The following is a 6,000-nucleotide window of genomic DNA, read 5'->3' as shown; positions in this document are numbered from 1 at the left end:
CAATAATATAACTACTATAACTTTTATAATACTGCCCCCTATGTACAAGAATATAACTACCATAAAACTGCTCCTATGTATGAGAATATAACTACTATAATACTGCCCCCTATGTACAAGAACATAACTACTATAATACTGCCCCCCTATGTACAAGTATATAACTACTATAATACTGCTCCTATGTACAAGAATATAACTACTATAATACTGCCTCCTATGTACAAGAATATAACGACTCCAATACTGCCCCCTATGTACAAGAATATAACTACTATAATACTGCCTCCTATGTACAAGAATATAACTACTATAATACTGCCCCCTATGTTCAAGTATATAACTACTATAATACTGTCCCTTATGTACAAGAATATAACTACTATAATACTGCCTCCTATGTACAAGAATATAACTACTCTAATACTGCCTTCTATGTACTATAATATAACTACTATAATACTGCCTCCTATGCAGAAGAATATAACTACTATAATACTGCACGCTATGTACAAGAATATAACTACTATAATACTGCCTCCTATGTGCAATAATATAACTACTGTAATACTGCCCCCAATGTACAAGAATATAACTACTATAATACTGCCTACTATGTACAAGAATATAACTACTATAATACTGCCCCCTATGTACTGGAATATAACTACTATAATACTGCTCCTATGTACAAGAATATAGCTGCTATAATTCTGCCTCCTATGTACAAGAATATAACTACTATAATACTGCCCTCTATGTACAAGAATATAACTACTATAATACTGCCCCTATGTACAAGAATATAACTATTATAATACTGCTCCTATGTTCAAGAATATAACTACTATAATACTGCCTCCTATGTACAAGAATATAACTACTATAATACTGTCTTTTATGTACAAAAATAAAACTACTATAATACTGCCCCCTATGTACAGGAATATAACTACTATAATACTGCCCCCTATGTACAAGAATATAACTACTATAATACTGCCCCCTATGTACAGGAATATAACTACTATAATACTGCCCCCTATGTACAAGAATATAACTACTATAATACTGCCTCCTATGTACAAGAATATAACTACTATAATACTGCCCCCTATGTACAAGAATATAACTACTATAATACTGCCCCCTATGTACAAGAATATAACTACTATAATACTACCCCCTATGTACAAGAATATAACTAATATAATTCAGCCTCCTATGTACAAGAATAATAATAATAATAATAAACTTTATTTGTATAGCAAGTATATAACTACTATAATATTGCCCCTATGTACAAGAGCATAACTACTATAGTATTGCCCTCTACGTGCAAGAATATAACTACTATAATATTGCCTCCTATGTACAAGAATATAACTACTATAATACTGCTCCTATGTACAAGAATGTAACCACTATAATACTGCCTCCTATGTACAAGAGCATAACTACTATAATACTGCCCTCTATGTACCAGAATATAACTACTATAATACTGCCCCCTATGTACAAGAATATAACTACTATTGTACTGCCTCCTATGTACAAGAATATAACTACTATAATACTGCCCCTATGTACAAGAATATAACTACTATAATACTGCCTCCTATGTACAAGAATATAACTACTGTAATACAGCTCCTATGTACAAGAATATAACTACTATAATACTGCTCCTATGTACAAGAATATAACTACTATAATACTGCCTCCTATGTACAAGAGCATAACTACTATAATACTGCCCTCTATGTACCAGAATATAACTACTATAATACTGCCCCCTATGTACAAGAATATAACTACTATTGTACTGCCTCCTATGTACAAGAATATAACTACTATAATACTGCCCCTATGTACAAGAATATAACTACTATAATACTGCCCCCTGTGTACAAGAATATAACTACTATTGTACTGCCTCCTATGTACAAGAATATAACTACTATAATACTGCCCCCTATGTACAAGAATATAACTACTATAATACTGCCCCCTGTGTACAAGAATATAATTACTATAATACTGTCTCCTATGTGCCAGAGTATAATAACTATAATACTGCTCCTATGTACAAGAATATAACCACCATAATACTGCCTCCTATGTACTAGAAAATAACTATCCTGTTTCTCCGAAAGTAAGACCTACCTCCAAAATAAACCCTAGCCTGATTCTTCAGGATTTTCGGGGAGGCTTGAAACATAAGCGCTACCCCCAAAATAAACGCTAGCTTAATTACATTTGAAAAAAAATTGGAATACGTTTCTTAGCAAGTTCAGTCTAGGTCCCTCCTGCTTCTGTCCACAGCTCCAGCGTGGTTACCACAGTCCTTAGCTGCTCATCGCTGGTTATAGGATTCATAAATCCTGCATCCACAAAGAGAAGGCTGTGATTGGTTCTTCGGGCACTGTTCAGCCAATCAATGCAACTCTCAATGAACCAATTACAGCCATTGCATTATGGAGGCAGGACTTATCTCATATCTTGCTATCTATCTATCTATCTATCTATCTCCTATCTATCTATCTATCTATCTATCTCTCTCATATCTATCTATCTATCTATCTCATATCTATCTATCTCATATCTATCTATCTATCTATCTATCTCATATCTATCTATCTCATATCTATCTATCTATCTGTCTATCTCATATCTATCTATCTATCTCCTATCTATCTATCTATCTCATATCTATCTATCTCATATCTATCTTTCTATCTATCTCATATCTATCTATCTATCTCATATCTATCTATCTGTCTATCTCATATCTATCTATCTATCTATCTATCTCATATCTATCTATCTATCTATCTCATATCTATCTATCTATCTGTCTATCTCATATCTATCTATCTATCTCCTATCTATCTATCTATCTCATATCTATCTATCTCATATCTATCTTTCTATCTATCTCATATCTATCTATCTATCTCATATCTATCTATCTGTCTATCTCATATCTATCTATCTATCTATCTCATATCTATCTATCTATCTATCTCCTATCTATCTATCTATCTCATATCTATCTATCTCATATCTATCTTTCTATCTATCTCATATCTATCTGTCTATCTCATATCTATCTATCTATCTATCTATCTCATATCTATCTATCTATCTATCTCATATCTATCTATCTCATATCTATCTATCTATCTCATATCTATCTATCTATCTATCTATCTATCTATCTCATATCTATCTATCTATCTCATATCTATCTATCTATCTCATATCTATCTATCTATCTATCTATCTATCTATGTCCTATCTATCTATCTGTCTATCTCATATCTATCTATCTATCTCCTATCTATCTATCTGTCTATCTCATATCTATCTATCTATCTCCTATCTATCTATCTATCTATCTATCTATCTATCTATCTCCTATCTATCTATCTCCTATCTATCTATCTATCTATCTATCTATCTATCTATCTATCTATCTATCTATCTATATATCTATCTCCTATCTATCTATCTATCTATCTATCTATCTATCTCCTATCTATCTATCTATCTCCTATCTATCTATCTGTCTATCTCATATCTATCTATCTATCTCCTATCTATCTATCTATCTATCTATCTATCTATCTATCTATCTATCTATCTATCTATCTCATATCTCTGTCATATATCTCAAGGATATAACTGCTATAATATGGTACTGTTGCACTTTGTTGACATCAGAAGTAGTGGGTTAGGCTTCTTCACAGCCAGGTAACGCCCTCACTACCTGACTGGCTGTTAGCAGCGGAGCCGGGGAGACTGACAGGGGACAAAGAGCGTAGGAGCAGCAGTGGAGAAGGCACAGCAGCGGTGGCGGCTCCAGACAGAAGCTGTTAGCAGCGGCGTCGGAGAGATTGACAGCGGGGGACGAAGACCGCCAGAGCAGCAGAGAGTTAGGTTTCATTTCAGTGTTAGCCTTCCATTAATAGCTGTCCATGCTTCCATGTAATGTGCCCCGCCGCTCTCACATGGAACCATTAACAGCTAATAATGTAAGCCTAACAGTGAAACAAACCCTAACCCTCCATCCCAGCCAAAACTCATTCCACGCTGCCTGGACCTCACTGCAGGCAGCCAATTATTACCATGTGGGCATACAGTGGGCGGATACAGCCCATCACAAGGTCTCCACTAGTGATGAGCGAGCATACTCACTAAGGGCAATTGCTCAAGCGAGCATTGCCCTTAGCGAGTACCTGCCCGCTCGAGAGAAAAGGTTCGGGTGCCGGCACGGGTGACAGGTGAGTTGCGGCAGTGAGCAGGGGGAGCGGCAGGGGGAAGAGGGAGAGAGATCTCACCTCCGTTCCTCCCCGCTCTCCTCCGCAGCTCCCTGCCCGCAGCCGGCAGCCCAACCTTTTCGCTCGAGCGGGCAGGTACTCACTAAGGGCAATGCTCGCTCGAGCAATTGCCCTTAGCAAGTATGCTCGCTCATCATTTCTCTTCACCCATACTTGTGGTGGGGACAAGATACACCAGTACCAGAGGGGACCAGGATGATGTATTGGGCCATGATACTGGTGTATGTTGTCTCCACCAAAAGAATGGGTGGAGACCTCCGATTGTCCAGGTGCAGTGCCAGGCACACCCATAGCTGCCAATTGGCTATCTGAGATTCCTCCACAGATCTGTTCCTGGCCCCGCTATCAGTCTGTGGCCGCGGTCCTGGATTCTTAGTTACCTCGCGGCTCCGGCGGTGACAGTCACACTCCCTTACCAGCTCCCGTCAATGTCGTGGCCGCTGCCCCTTCTCCCATCACTGCTAGCATGCTGACAGTCACCCCCACGAGCTCCGATGTCACTGAAGCCTTCCACGCTGTGACCCGGCGGGGCCCGCTGTCTCTCTCCGCTCTCCTCGGCGGATGTCAGATCCACCCGTCCCCCACCGGTTGTGAGATCTCCCCCGCCACCTGTCATGACGCGCTCTCTCTCTCTCTCTTACTGTGGACCGCAAGCTGTGAGATCTCCCTGTCCCCCGTCGCCTGTCACAATGCTCTCTCTCTTCCCATCCCCCCGAGGCTGTTAGGCGCTTTGTTCAGCCTCGCTCTGCCGCTGTGAGTCTCCTTGAGGACCCATCAGTGATGACAGCGAGGGCGAGCGACGGAACGGCAGTGAGGGCAACGACACTTACAGCTCTGCAGCCGTCAAGGGGACAAGGCCGAGGGACGGAGGGGTGATTGACAGCAGCCGGCAGGGAAGATTATGTCCACCCATTCTCCAGCCCAGCCAATCCAATCTTGTTTCTACAGCACACAAACTGCAACAAAAATGACATGATAACTTTATTCCATGGGTCAATACGATTACTACGATACCAAACTTATATAGTTTTTTTTTTTGTTGCACTAATTTTTTTTTTTTTTTCAAAAACATTTAATTTTTTAAAATAATTTTCTGCCGCCATCTTCTGCTCGCAATAACTTTTTTGTTTTTCCGTCGACTTAGTTGTGTGAGGGCTCACTTTTTGCGAGATGTCCTGTAGTTTATGTTGGTACCATTTCAGAATACACACGACTTTTTGATCGCTTTTCATTACATTTTTTCTGGAAGACAGGGTGACTGAAAAAGTGCATTTTTAGCGTCCTTTTTTTTTTTTTCGTCCAACATTCATAATGTGGGGTAAATAATGTGCTACTTTGATAGATCGGACTTTTATGGATGCTGCAATACCAAATATGTATTTTGGTGTTATGATTTAGATTTTTTTTATTATAGATATGGCAAAAGGGGAGTGATTTCAACTTTTATTACTTTTTTTTTTTACAATTAGTAAAACTTTATTGATCTGATTATTAATTTTTTTTTAGCCCCCCTAGGGGACCACAACTAGCGATGCTTTGATCACTCCTGCAATATGATGTAATGCCATAGCATGGCAATGGCTTGATAGACAGTCTGCCAAGACAGCCCTGGGGCCTTTCAGGGGGACCTCGCTTGCCATGACATCTGCATGGCTCC

The sequence above is a fragment of the Eleutherodactylus coqui genome, chromosome 9 (genome assembly GCF_035609145.1).
Source record: "Eleutherodactylus coqui strain aEleCoq1 chromosome 9, aEleCoq1.hap1, whole genome shotgun sequence".
NCBI classification, from domain to species: domain Eukaryota; kingdom Metazoa; phylum Chordata; class Amphibia; order Anura; family Eleutherodactylidae; genus Eleutherodactylus; species Eleutherodactylus coqui.
This window is presented reverse-complemented; position numbering follows the sequence as displayed.